This window comes from Cydia strobilella, chromosome Z (genome assembly GCF_947568885.1).
Source record: "Cydia strobilella chromosome Z, ilCydStro3.1, whole genome shotgun sequence".
Taxonomy (NCBI): Eukaryota; Metazoa; Arthropoda; class Insecta; order Lepidoptera; family Tortricidae; genus Cydia; species Cydia strobilella.
This window is the reverse complement of record NC_086068.1, coordinates 40877801-40894031: the sequence shown is the minus strand read 5'-3', so window position 1 is coordinate 40894031 and position 16231 is coordinate 40877801.

Here is a 16231-nt window from a genome sequence, read left to right as displayed (position 1 = left end):
AGACCTAAACCCCATTATCTTAGTGTTTATATATTTGTCCCTGTTACACGCGTTGAATGAAACGAAACCAAGTCGCCATATTTACACTAACAAACAACAAAGAACAAATGTTCTTAGTGGCCAGCAAAAGGGGACAATAGCAGCATGTGGGAAACAACGTAAGTAAATCCATTAATACTTCATAGTAATATTGGTATTTCTTGCAATAAAATTGTGTTTTTTTCTAATGAATTTGTAATATTTAACTATAATGTATTATTTTTGACAAACATGTGACGTAAACGATGTTTTTGCAAGGTAATTTAATTTTTCTTTTAAAAGTGAGTTCGGTTAATAAATGGTATTTCATTCTAGTGCTACGCGACGTGGACATAGATCAGCTTTTCAATGAATCTGAAATAAAAGATGTTACGGTTGAAAATCGTAACTTGGGTTTTGGCTTATATAGGAATCAATCTCGTTTCGATACTCCTGGCGACATCTAGCAGCGATGTTAAAAGTAGTGTTGGGATGTTAAAACGATAGTCGGGTCGAAGGCGTTTAACGCCATCTGTCGAGGTCGGGTAATACCTTTTGGATAAAACCTGGTAACATTTATTGTAAGACGTGTTTTCAGATGTTTCGCTACATTATTTAAGGTTTTGTTCTGGAAGTATAATTGAAAATAATGCACACGGAATATTTTCCAATATATTCCATCGTCTTTCTCAAATTACTTAAGACTTATAGTTTGTCAAAGGACTGTCTCATTTCAAACATAGACAGAGAGAATCATACCATCTTTGTCTCACACTAGTACTAGCACCCAAAAGAAAGGAAAAAATATGAATTTCCTGGTTGTTACTCACTGACAAATTGGTTTGACCAACTATAAATATAATTTCGATGACTGAGTGAGAGTTTTTTTTTGTCCTCGGTTGATATGGCAACTTAATACGTGGGGACACTAAGCTTATTACAGCTTATAACCCGTAGCGAGGTAAGTTTCGTAGAGTAACATATATAACTGAGAGTAAGTTTCTTGATATTTGTCATCGTGAAGGCACAGCCCAATTTCTAGTGTTGATTTTTATTAATTTTTGTTTTTTTTTTGTTATAGGACATAACGTGGCAATGGCGTCCTTTTATTTTTGAATTCCTTGTGGGAATAATTTAATTTGGCTTCGGGTCAACATGAGAGAGGTGATACCAACAATTTCATCAAGAGTCCGGGTAAGGAACTGTGATTTAATATGGAAAAGTGTAGTTTTTTTTCTTTGTCTTTGTGCATACGTGGCAATAATGACCATGGGTCAAATTTAATAGTTTTCTCATGAGTAGTAGAGTAATGTAGGAGTTTTAATTATTGTCTGGTCTGTTTTCGTGGAAAATGAAATCGAGGTGCACATGGCCATGCAATCTTGCTAACATGTACTTAATGTGTAATTTTGTTTGTAGCTTGAAAGCCGGTCCTTCCTTCCCCACGGCATCCCTCCTTACGCCCCTGCACACCTGGCTTTGTCTTCTGGAACGTGCTAGCGCAGCCTGCTCTTGCGGTATCGTCCTTGTGACTCCGTGCTGTTCATCGCGGCTGTGGCGTACCAGTAGAACGGCTGGCTGGACACGCAACGACGGTCTCGCTGCGTATCGTCGCGACTCCTGCCGTCTGCTGCGCGCCACTGGGATGGCACGTGGCCACAGTTCTGCTGCCTCTCTAGCAACACGTGTCTCAGGTGTGGTCAACTCTAATTTCTCTTAGTGATCTTTTAAGACTTAATTAACCTAGCAAGGAACATATAATAGTGGCCTCTTAGATTTGATTTCAAGTGCGAAGTGTTAAGCGTAGAAACAGAACTTTATAGACTTTGTCACGTTTAACGTCTAATTATAGCATAGCTCACCGTAGCATAATTACCATAAGTATGTAAATTCTGTATCAGGCCTACTGCCCGTCATCTATTTATTTAAGGATTGTAATTAAATGTGTAACTGAGCTCAAACGATTTATTTCATCTCATATTAATCTTCCTTCTTTTGCACGCTTTATGTGTGCTGGCGCCCAATCTTTCTTTAACTTAATATACTTTATCTACTAGGAGACACCTTAGGAAACTGCCAGACGGGTATTGTGATAGCAGCGTCGAGGCCCACGGCTCTGAGAGAACCTACATATAGTCTTTAGCTTAATATACACGTTACAAAGACACTGAGGATGGCGAAGGTTCGACTTATCAAGACCCTGAAATAGACGTAGTTTCTGGTCAACGTAGCGATGACCATTATTGATGCGGACTCGTCTAGCTCAGAAAATAAATATTCTTCTGACTCGGAAAATGAGGCTGATTACCCTTCTACCAGCAACCGTCGGGCCAGGACTACTACGTAAGCGTGGTGAAGTTGTGATTTGGTCAAGAAAATAAAACCAAATAACCAATTACCCATGCTGTTTACCTATAATTATTACATTAACTACTACATACTAAGCACGAGAGTGAAGACTTTTCTTTGGTACTGAATAATATTTGTTCTAGCAAAAATCGTATAGTCGGGTTTGAAACAGATTAAATTGCTGCTATAAGTTCAGGACTCAATGACTATAATGCTTTGATTTTTTTAAAGGACATTCGGTTATAGTGACATCTTCTGCGTAGCAATACCTAGGACTCAATTATGAACGCCATTTTGTTCTTTTAGCAGGCACTTGGGACTTAGGAGGCTAGGGCAAATCCGCCACTGGGTTTTCTTTTTTTCATGCCATTCAGAGGCTAGATGCCAATAATTTCACGCAGTTTTAATCTAGTCGCCCAGTGCACTGTCTTAAACACATAAGTATTATTGGCAGATTGGCATTGGCACATTCTACATATCATATTTATAGTACTTGCCTCTATTCGCCTTAATTGGCCCAAGCGTTTTCGGCCAAGTTGAAACTAGGTATAATAAAAATAGAGGGAAGGCAAAGAAAATAACAACAGTACTTTTAATACGGTAATGTTTTTTATTAAGATACTTATTAATTAGGTCTGTCACCTTTTATAACACGTATTATCTATTACTAAGTCACCACCAATACTCGTAAAAAATTATTTACTCCTATTTATTTATCAGAACAGTCTACCGCAAGAGTGCGTGGGTCATGGCGGTCTCGGCGCACACCAACTATAACAACCATAGGTAATACTATTTTGACTCTAATCGATTCTCAATTATTAAAAAGGTAAGTTCAAAATGGGATAAATGGATAATCAAAACAAACACGAAACTCCTATAAATGAGCCTCATTGAAGTCTTCAACAAGATATTGTTTTGATGCGCGTTTCAGGGTTATCCAGGTTATCCTTCATTTGGATAGAAATAGAACAAGATAAATCTGCAGTGAACTTCTATGAAATTACGACGTATAAATAACACTTGCACACTGTGCTGTCAAAATTGTTGCAGAGTTATCTTGGTCTAACTAACTCTACCCATTCAATAGATGGAATATCCGGCTGTGGTTTACAGACGTAATAACTTATTGGGCCTATTACCTACATCCACACGAGCAACAGTATTTTTTCCGTTTCACAAATATCAGCACATCGTTACCTAACAATATTTGAAAAGTTGATATTTCGTGAAACGGAAAACGACTCTTGCTCGGGCCCGATAGCAAGTGTGGATCTAATTGGCCCTTAATAAAGCGTCCGTAGGTTGCTGTGATAAATTAACAAGTCTCTAGAACCCATATCACTTAGCCACTCCGGTAATCCGATATATTAAGAGCCCATCGACGTGCTCACTAGCGCCACTGCTAAATAATTGTGATTATTTACATTTTACAATAGGATATTTCAAAAGGGGGCCGCTACGTACTGTATTTTGTATTTAAGTACCTTTTGAATACATTATAATAGTTTTTACATTGCTGGATTCGTCAATCTATGCGGCCAAAGTAGGGATGTACCAACTAGTCGGGAAAGCCGGCTATCCGGCCACATTTGTAGTCGGCGATTAGTCGGCGACTAGTCTACAAAAAAGGACGGCTAGTCGGCCTATTAATAGTTACAGAAAAACGGGACATAAACGTTATACACAGCCAATATTTAGCATGTGTTTTATAATAATAAAACGGCCTCTACGTGTTGGATCTATATCCTCACGCACGCTTTATAAATGACCGGGCCTAAAAACCCGAGAGTTTGTTACGGAAATACAAATAATAATAATAATAAAATGCTTTATTGTGCACACTACATGAAAAAATTGTATTTTGCCTGTATATTTTATTATTTTGTAGTTAGTTACAATTACAGTCGTAATATTACAGAGGGTAATTTTATATTTATTTATATTGTTTGAGGTGTCTTTGATTAAGCTGCTAGTACCTCACACGGCATGGGTTTCTAAAGAAAAGTCTATGCTCATAGGGTTATAGAGAAATAAGTTGTGTTGCAGTTGCCTGCGAAAACGAATAAGAATGAGATAATCCGCAGGGGAATGATTAATGTTATGTGTAATTTCGGAGAACATTTTCGTAGAGCCCATGTTCACTGGGGAAAGGCTTTTCTGGCCACTACGTACGGGAAACTAACCCCTGGAAAGAGTCCCCAACAAGGTTTACTGCTAATTGGGTCAAGATCACTGAAAATAGTTGAATTGGGACTCTACACGACCAATCACTAGGTCTTTGAACTAGCAGGGAACATCTTTCAGTTAATATGACAAACAGCGCAACTAAAGGATCAAAACGATTGTTTGTGGCCGACTAGCCGATTAGACGGCCAAACCTATAGTCGGTACATCACTAGTCCAAAGTTAAAACGGCCGTTTTTGTTTTGAGTTCATAGATCGACGAATCCAGCAACATAAAAACTAGTTTGATGTATTCAAAAGGTAGGTATGATATAGTATTGTTTGCAGACGATACCTCACTTATTTTCAAAGTCAAACGACAGCAACAAGCTTACAATGATGTAAACGATGCTATTTCAGAAGTAGTAAATTGGTTCAATGTTAATAACTTATTGTTAAATGAGAAAAAGACTAAATGTATTAAGTTTTCACTAGTAGTAACGTAAGGCATGTGCAAACAAGTGTCATTGTGAAGGACGAGGAATTGGAATTGGTTGATAGTACAGTTCTTCTTGGTATAACTTTAGTTTCTAAACTCCAGTGGGGTCCCCATATTGATACTCTTTCGAATAGACTGAGTTCTGCAGCTTTTGCAGTGAGCAAAATCCGTCAGTTAGCTGATGTGAAAACAGCTCGATTAGTATATTTTAGTTACTTCCATAGCGTTATGTCATATGGTATTTTACTGTGGGGTGGTGCTTCAGAGATATATAATAGTTATTTGTTATACAAGGGTGCAAAGTTGTATTTTACCCGCGAGTGTTTCAACACACGAGAAGTAAAATACATTTGCACCCGTGTGTAACACAAAACTTTTTACCTCACTATAGCGAGGAAAGTGCAACATCCACAGGCGTTAGATCATCTTCATCGCTGGAATCACTAATTTTTTTAAGAAATTATAACTGAAAACTCTGGAAGTTGTGTATTTTTACGCGAGAAGTTTTTAAGTAAAAAATTTGTTGACAATGTTGACATTTCTGACGTATGAAATGTCAACGATGCGTTTTTAAATTGCATCGACTCAACTTGTGCGTTCAGAATAATATTTAACATCATTATAAAAAACAAACGTTTCTTATGGAATTTTAAGGTTTATGACTTAAAATCATTAAATAAAGCTAAATTTGGTATTTTTTATTCGATTCTCAAACCATTTATTTAATGATAATTAATATCGAACGAACCATTACCATGAGCGTTTTACGTTTTTTTATCTGTCAAGCTACTTAAACACGCTCCATCCAAGGTCAAATTACTTTCCCCACTAGTGGATAAAACGCGTTTTCCCCCGCTTGTTTGAAGGATAAAAGACAACTTTCCGAGCTAGTGAGGGGAAAATACCATTTTTGTTCTGCAGAAGAGGGCTATTCCAGCAATATATAAAATGAACCACAGAGACTCACTTAGATACATTTATGGCCCAGTCATTTTAAGCCTAAAAAGGGGGTCAACCTCGGAATGAGAGCTAATAAGCTGGAAACTCTTATACACCTTCGTTATGACGTATTAAAAGTTCTCTTAAAAATCGACGCATAGATCGTGTGCGCGTCAGAAGTTATTCAAGGTCAAATGTCATAGAAATCGGTTTTTCGCGGATATCAAAATTTCTAAAGCTCCAATGTTATTTACATGTAGGTAAGAGTTGTAGAGCATAAAGTTCGGTATCAAATATTATTTCATGAGATGAGCCGTTTTCAAGATATAGGGCACAGAAAGCGCAGTGATCAGACATGAGACAAGGTCAATCGTGAATATCGGTGAATAATACCTTCTATACAGTTATTTAATCATCCTTTATCTAAATATTATATAAAAGAAGAAACTGACTGACTGACTGACATATAAACACACAGCCCAAACCGCTGGTTCTAGAGATTCTAAATTTGGCACGCAGGTTTCTTATAAGGTCTAGGAGTGCACTAAGAAAGGATTTTTCAAAATTCACCTCCCAAGGGCGTAAAATGGGGGTCCAAAGTTTGTATGGGGAAACAAGATTAGTTAAGACTATTTTATTTGAAACTTCACAGGAGTATTCCTAACGATAAGTTAATAAGCACGTGTTTCAGGTTTTATTAAAAAATTCAACCCCTAAGAGGGGGAAATATGGTGACAGTCTGAAAATCAACATGGGTATCGTTTCTATGGTTTATCGGGTTGCTGATTACGAAAACAACAACGATTTTAAAATCCAACGTGGCGGACGTGAAAAACCATCTCCCCTGTTGCATAGGGGACATGCATCGATTTTGATGCGGTTTTCAGAAAAGTGTTTGTTATTGTTACATTCTGGAGAAGGTTTTAGTAACATTCATAAAACTACTACAAAAACTTTCCAATTTTGACCACCTAGCTCAAGTTTTTCTACAAGAAAACTGCTCAGTAGAGCAATTGTACGAAAACGGAATACGCATCTTATTGGCGATTTATAATGCTCCCAAATCTGAGAACAACATCGATCATCTTCGTTATACTCAGTTTGTTAAGTCTACAAAGCATAATAAACCTGTCCAGCTGTCAAATCTTCCACCGACAACTGCAGCGGCCCATCAGCATATAAACCGTACATATTACCAGGTACAAAAATGGTTAGGGAATGATTTAGAACCCCAAGAATGGGGTTGGGTGCTGCAAAACTAATTTCTGGAGTCAATAACAACAAAATTAGCGCCAGCTCCAGATGAGCTACTAAATACCATATTTTGCAATTGTAAAAAAGGGTGTGGTTCACGCTGCGGGTGCAGAAAATCGGGGTTGCAATGCTCTTTAGCTTGTGGCCAGTGCAATGGGCAAGCCTGTTTTAATGCAGCTTCATTGCAAAGCGACCCCGATGAAGAAAGTGCATTTGACCCAGATTTGACAACAGATGATAAAGAAGAAGATGAAAATGAAAATAAATAAATCGTAATTTGTTTTTTGTAATCTCGTTTTTTTTATCTCAAATGGTAGGGATATTGATCTTTGTTTCACGGCCATCGACTACTCTTCTAGACGATTGTAACAAATCTCAACTCCATGAGATAGAGTCATTTTATCACAGGAACATAGGAACTCTATGGCCATCTACGGTTCCCATCAACAGATCAGCTCGATGTCTTTACATTGTCGGTCTTTTATAATGTATGCCAAATTTTACCTCAATCTGAAACCACTAAGTAGCCGAGAAATGGTTGGCAAATAGGTATAGAAGCCAAGTTTCATAGTTACATACGAACAACGAACAGTTAAATAAAAGCTTGTGAAAACATTTTTTTTGTATTATTATTACTTAAAATCTACCTCTTTCCTGTAAATACCTAAAGTTAAACGCTATAAAGCTTATTTTCCTAATTAAACCTGTGTAAAGGGGTACCCTTTTTATATAAAACTATGCCATAAAATAATTACATATATGCACACAAGCTGTTAACTAATGTCCACAGGAGGGGCAACTTTGTTTTAAAATCTATGTGTGACCCACAAATGTCATTTTAACCTTTAAAAATACCTTTTAGAATGTATTATTCACAGATATTACCAGCTAACCTTGCGTCATAGTGCGTTTGGCTGGCCGCTGCGTCTTCTATGCCGTATATCTTGAAAACGGCTAATCGCATAAAAAAATGTTTCATACCGAACTTGTCGCAAATTATATGTTCAACAATGCTTACCTACATGTAAATTACATGGGAGCTATAGACATTTTGATATCCGCATTTTGACATTTGACCTTGAATAACTAATGACGCGCACATGATCTATGCGTCGATTTTTAAGAGAACCTTTAATACGTCATAACAAAGGTATATAGGGAGTTTCCAGCTTATTATCTCTCATTCCGAGGTGAAACCCTTAATTTCACTGGGCCATTAAGGAAATTGACATAATGACAGTGCACTGTCAATATATTTAAGAGAATATTCTGTATGTATATAAAAACATTGCCAGTTTTAAGAAAAACTGTGACATACATATGATTAATACTAGAAATAAACATAAGCTCGCAGTGCCCTTCACTCGGCTCCATAAAATTAAAAAATCATTCATGGGTAACTGTGTAGGTAAGATTTTATAATAAACTTCCAAATATCATCACTGAATTATCTGTTAATAATTTTAAAAATATGTAAAACGTAAACTTATCTTTAAAGCCTATTATAGCACACAAGACTACATGAATGATGAAACACCGTGGGATTGTGATTGAAAATAATTAATTATTTATTATTATGTTAATAATGATGAAATTGATAATTCAATGAATACCTATATTAGGTAATCCGTATTTTTATTAAGAATAATAATAACTGCATCAATAAATTGCTCTGATATTTAGATTAAGGTAATATTTGTAAAACTTGACAATTTAAAAGTGCTTGTTGCCAGTGTTGGCCGAACGTTAATTGCAATTAACCATTAACCACTACATATTGAACCGTAAGCCGTAACGGACGGTTACAGTTTACGGTTTAATTAGTACTGGTTAATGGTTAATTGCATTAACGTTTCGGCCAACACTGCTTGTTGCTAGGCCTATTTGAATAAAAAGTATTTTGACTTGACTTTGACTTGGTACTTTAATACAAAATACAGTACGTAGAACCCCCCTTTTTTAAAATATCTATCGTTAAATTTAAGTAATCACAATTATTAAGCAGTGGCGCTTGATGGGCTCTTAATTACACTGCCCAATTAAGACGGACGTTGCTGAAAGCGCATCAAAACACAGAAGGACGCCGTAAAAACAGGAAAATGAGGCTAGAGATGAGGACCGCTCAAGGTCGATCGGGTATAGATTGTTGTTTCACAAAAAATATAAGGTAGTACAGAACTATTTAATATCTAACATGTCACTTAATTTAGAAAAGTCCTTCTATTTATAAATAAACAGTGCTCATTTGCAAAGTTGTCATTTGAGAAAAACATAAAAATGCAACCATTTTTTTCTACACGAAACCATTTTACGTTGCAGGTAAGAATAATGTCCTAAATTACCTAAATAATTATAAATGTAATGTAATAATATGCCTACTGGTCATACCTATTTAAAATACAAACGGAGCTAGTAAATGATCGTTTGTTATTGTAAATATGCTAATATTATCTAATTCAAACATGGCACTATTTTTTTTTCTAAATGGCGAGGTGTCACCGACAATGTAACTACTGATTAGGAACGACCAATTTTTGATCGTAGGAGTGGCACTGACGAAACCGGTGCGTTTAATCAATGTTCATAGTGCTAATATATTAATGCTGTAATATTACCGGACTTGCAACTACAGTAGGTCTTGAAAGCTTTGGAATTAATTTTACGAACAAAATCTTGGTAATTATGTAATACGACTTTCAACTGACTCTAGTGCCCAGACCACAGTGCGTGCCATTCTACAGGGGTATCTAGAATTAGATAAGACTAAAGTAATGATTGAGTGTGTGGTTATGGTATAACTCTCATACTACTTGTATTTATGAATTAGAGTTTAGGTACTCTTATTGTATATTTCTACGCCTTCTCATTTGTAGGTTTAATGAAGCTCTGCCTGACTCTGTTCACTTTAATTCTAGATACCACCTTTATCGTTTACCAAGCGCGGACGACTTGAACGCTCGGGGGAACCATTGCTTATAAATTATTAATTAGTATTAGTATAGTCCTTTCCGATTATATTCCTATACACCTACGCATAGGCAGTTGTTACTGTAACAGATCTGTTGTTACAAGGTGCACACTGGTCCATCCAAGAACTTGTTTCACCCGCGCTCGCAAATCGAACAATGAGAAAACACTGTCATAGTAGTTGACGGCATACCGCGGACGAACTTTGAAAATCAAAATTCTGTATTATACACTTTACTCCATTAAGGCAAGAGAGTGCAGGATTCGATATTCGCGGCAGCACCTTTGGACATCCGACGCGCGTTTTGCGCATACAAAGATGCAGGGTACAAGGGAAGGCACAATCGAAATGGCTAAAGACGAAAAACCGATTCACCATGTTCTACTCCATAAAAACGTATCTACCTACTATGGAAGGTCGAGTGAGTGGTTCTAGTAACATTTTTACGTAGGTATATTTTTCATCTTTAGTCATTGCTACAGTACAGACTTCAGATAAAAAGTATAGGTAATAAGTATACAATTAAGAATTTCATTCATTATAAGTATAATAAGGCATTGACAAATAATAACGCAACTTCATAATAATGTCTTAAAAACGGTAACTAATATCTAAATAACTAGTTAAATGATTTAGTACATGTAAATCCTAAATTATCTAATTACAAAACGGGTCGGTAATTAAACATACCATAATTATTAACAAAATTAATCTAAGACACAACGTTTTAATAAAATTTGTTACAAAGGTGAACAATTGTTTTGGTTAATACTTGGCAATAGTGAATTAAATTGAAAAATAATTATATTATTTAGGCTTTGAAATGACTAGTCTTAACATTAGTAAAAGTGTAAACTTAAGCAGATCAGAATAAGGTTTATTGCGCGGGGCTTTGCTGCTAGCGCATAACGTCGCCTTCAGCGCCCCGTCCTGAACCTCATACCTTTAGTACCTTTACCTTTAACTTTTAACACAAACAGTAGTTGTATAATGATTAATGAGTAGAACAATTACAAACATTGCATGATACTCACTTGCTAGATGCATTGTTTTATAATGTAAATCGTATGCGGGGCTTGTGGGAGACAGTGACAGTGGTCCGTCGATTGTGGAAGACAGTGACATGGGATTGCTTCAAACACATAACAGGTCCAGTACAAATGCAAATGGATTAAATTCCTACAATAATACGTACTTGTTACTTTAAATTAACCTAATGTAGGAATTAATTTCATGAATACATTTATATTCGTGTACATTCAACAGGGTAAACATCATATTTCACAAATGGAATTTATCGCAAAATATTTCGTTGAGACAACCTTATGTTAAATTATATCGCACAACGAACTTTGGTTGGAGTTGGTCGTTTAGTATATAATATATATATATATATATATATATAAATATATATATATATGGTATATATGCACCCTTTGAAAGCCACGCCTATCCTACTCGTAACGAGTGCGGCGCGGCATTGTGAACCTTGTCGTAAGGCACGAAGGTTCATATTAGACTGTATAGCCACGGCGTCAGTTGACTTCTTTGGCGGTCAAAGGGTTAAATTTCAATTAACGAAGGAAACATTTTGGTTTCCACTGGTCATTACTACCGAAATTGCAGGTCACGTAATATGCCCGAAGCCTATAATAGTGCACTGCCTTATGGGAATATAGTTCAGATCCGGAAACCGCTTTTAAATTTTAGTATGTTGCTGGGCATGGTACTGGGTCTCCAAAACTGCCGGGAGACAGCGGCGCCGGCCATCTACTTCAGCGGAATGACGTTATCAAAATGGCTCCCGCCTCGGTGTGAATATTGCGTATTGCACCGAAACTATGCATTGCACATACACGTGTGGGATATTAAATAAAAGCCAATTAAATATTCTATATTACATTTCTACACTATGGACCAAAATATACAATAGTTTAAGAGCAATTTACAAAGAAATCAAAATGATGTAAAAAAATATTCGATTATTTGGGTTTTATAACCAAACGAAAAGTCGGACGTTAAAGCAATGTACTACAACATTAAAGATGATGTCTCAAGCCATATACTGACACTAACAAAATCAAAATCAGACCAAAAATTTGAAAATTATGCATCAAAATATAGGTATTTGCTAGAACAATTGAATTAAAGATAAAAAAATCGAAATTGGTCATTTTCAGGATAATCTGTATAAGCTTCTAGTATGTTATTAGCAATATAAAAAGTATCATATAACTGCTGGGAGACAATCTCTATAGTGCCTGAGTGACAAATAATGGCGTCATACATGTGACCACTACCGAAATTTGCAAAATCTAAATTATAACTACACCATGAGTCATACATACACGTGCGCTATATCAAACGAAAGGTTATTAAATATATTATGATTTGTTAATACATTATTTATAAAAACATTGTATAATTTAGGAGCTACAAACAAAGAAAAACCATTTTTTTTTGAAAAGTTCGTGTATATATTTTATAGTTCAACTAAAAACGTTATAACAATGTTGCGTCTAATATAAAAAAAAAACAGTTATTCAACTATACGTCACAGCTTAAATTTTTAATTTTCGTCAAAAACTGTGGAAGTTGTACAAAAAAACCTAAAGCGCGCCAACAATTCTACCTTAATGCGCTCATATTATGCAAATAATAGTCCTAATTATCGGGTATTAAATGAAATAACATTACATTTTTTTTTATGAAATAGGAGGCAATCGAGCAGACGGATCACCTGATGGTAAGCGATTACCGCCGCCCATGGACACCCGCAACACCAGAGGGGTTGTAAGTGCGTTGCCGGCCTTTAAGATGGGAATACGCTCTTTTCTTGAAGGTTTGAAGGTCATATCGGTCCGGAAATACCGCAGGCGACAGTTCATTCCACAGTTTAGCTGTGCGAGGCAGAATAAATAAAACACATGAAAACGATACTTTGGAGTGGAATTATAATTTATAAAATGAATTTGTTTGATAAATAAGCAAAACAACGGTTTCTTTTCGTACCTAATCTCCTCCTTTAAAAGTTGGTTAAAATTTAAGTTTTGTGCACCTGGACTACAAAGGCGAATAAATTGACGCCTCATTTATCAAAATCAGTTCAGTAGTTCCCATGTAAACAATACATCACACGTAGACAGCAAATTCTGCCTATTTCTATTGTCTGGGAGAGGACACTGACTTCTGTAACAGGTTTTTTTTACCTAGCTTAGAAGTCAGGAACTTCAACACCAATTTTGTACTTGCTTCTGTCAATATTTTTTTTTAATATTTTTTTCAAATTCATTTTATAAATTATGATTCCACTCCAAAATGTCGTTTTCATGTATTTTATGTAATGTTCTTTCATTTTATACCCCATAATTACGACTATTCTTTGCATAATATGAGCGCATTAAGGTAGAATTGTTGGCGCGCTTTAGTTTTTTTGGGGTTCAACTTCCACAGTTTTTATCGGAAATTTAAAATTTTAGCTGTGAGTTGTGACGTATAGTTGAACAACTGGTTTCTTTTATATTATACGCAACATTGTTATAACCTTTTTAGTTGAGTTATAAAATATATATACATGAACTTTTTTCATAAAAAGTGTTTTTTCTTTGTTTGTAACTCTTAAAATATACATTGTTTTTATAAATAATGTATTAACGAATCATAATATATTTAATAACCTTTCGTTTGATATAGCACACGTGTATATGACTCATGGTATAGTTATAATTTAGATTTTGCAAATTTCGGCAGCGGTCACATGTATGACGCCATTATTTGTCACTCAGGTACTATAGAGATTGTCTCCCAGCAGTTTTATGGTCCTTTTTATATTGCTAATAACATACTAGAAGCTTATGCGGATTATTCTAAAAATGACCAATTTCGTTTTTTTTTACTTTAATGCATTTGTTCTAGCAAATACCTACATTTTGATGCATAATTTTCACAGTTTTGGTCTGATTTTGATTATTTTGATATCAGTGTATGGCTTGAGACATGAGCTTTAATTTAGTAGTAGGTACATTGTTTTAATGTCCGACTTTTGGTTTGGTTGAAAGACCCAAATAATCGTTTTTTTTATCAATTTGATTTATTTTTAAATTTCTCTTAAACTATTGTATATTTTGGTATAAAGTGTATCAGTGAAGTATATAATATTTTATTGGCTTTCGTTTAATACCACACACGTGTATGTGCAATGCATAGTTTGTGTGCAAAATGCAATATTCGCAACGAGGCGGGAGTCATTTTGATAACGTCATTCCGCTGAAGTCCGTCATCCGGCGCCACTGTTTCCCGGTAGTTTTGGAGACCCAGTACCATGCCAAACAACATACTAAAATTTGGTAGCGGTTTCCGGATCTGAACTATCTCTACGACCGGTTCCCATAAGGCATAGTACTATAAAATGATAATGCAAATTCAATGTACCTAACTATGCATATATTATAATATCAAATTAAAAATAAACTAGTGTAACAGGTGGGCCATACCTACTCAGATTTATGTTCTAATTTGTCTTCTCTGTTTTCAAGTTTCATAAGAAAATTGGTGAAACAGATGCCCACAGTTTTGATACACAGTCACACACGGAGCAGTTAAGTTTAAGCAGATATTCTTCAGTTCAAGCAGATCAGATTAGGCAGTATCTTTAAAGGGAAAGTTTAGTGGTAATTTTTCCATAGGTATGTACAAACATTCTCGACATTTTCCTCTGGATTTTGGCCCTAGACCCTAGAGGAATAATTATTTGATATGTGTTCAATATGATCAGTATGTGTATGTGTGTCAGTACGTTTTGCTTTTTTATATTATTATTCTTGTTTTTATAAGAACTAGGTTACTTCAAACATTGCTAAAAACGGCAAAATAAATACGCCGTAAACAGACGCCTAGCATACAAAATTGGCAACAATAAACGCAAAAATCAAAATGGTCAGACACAGATAATTTCATTCCGTTTTCAATATTTCGTTACGATTGGTTAAGTTTTGGAGGAGGAAAATGTCGAGAACGAAACCTTGGTTTCTGAGACTTTTACGCAAGATTTTTCGCCTACGCTGCAATTGTCCTTATCGCTCTCATTTGAGGAGCCGCCCCCGTCAGCGCGACGGAGATATTTACCAAAAATTATCAAATCTGATGGCTCCTCTACACGATGGCCCAGCGTTGGACCAGCGAGATGGCCATGCGATGGTTATGGCTCATCTACACGAAGGCCCAGCGCTGGACCAGCGAGATGGCCGTGCGATGGTGATGGCTCCTCTACACGATGGCCCAGCGCTGGACCAGCAAGATGGCCATTCGATGGTTGAAAAAGCAACTACACGATATAGCTCTAAAAACTTCACTACTTCATGATGAGGCTACGTAATTTTCTTTTCAAGCAAAAAAATCGTAAATTGATACAAAGCACGAACGTCCACAGTCAATCGCGTTTGAGCACGCACTGTCGAATGGGCCACGTGTAGATGCGTAGGTACTGCCATCGCTGGCCCACTACCTTTGATGTGCTGGCGAAAAACCGACTCCGTGGCCATCCCGTTGCCACACCGACAACACTACCCTCTCTACACGCTGGCCCATCTTAGTGGGCCAGTATGATAGCTTGATAGCCCATCGTGTAGAGGAGCCATGAGAGCACGCACTATGGAATGGGCCACGTGTAGATGCGAACGCACCATCGCTGGCCCACTACCTTTGATGTACGGACGAAAAACCGACACCGCGGCCATCCCATTGCCACCCCGCCGCGCCTTAAGCCATCCGACACCACTACCCTCTCTATACGCTGGCCCATCTTAGTGGGCCAGTATGATGGCCAATCGTGTAGAGGAGCCATGAAAAGGGGCTCAGCGAATCTTAAGACGAAAGTGGAGGACCCGCGCGATGTCGCCGTTTTATACAAACGTAGTCCTTATTTTCCTCTCTGGATAATAACATTATTGAAAATATTTTGACACAATTTGTTGTATGTATATCACCCACAGCTATTTTTTTCGTATTTTTATAAATTATAAGAGAGGAGTATTAAAAAT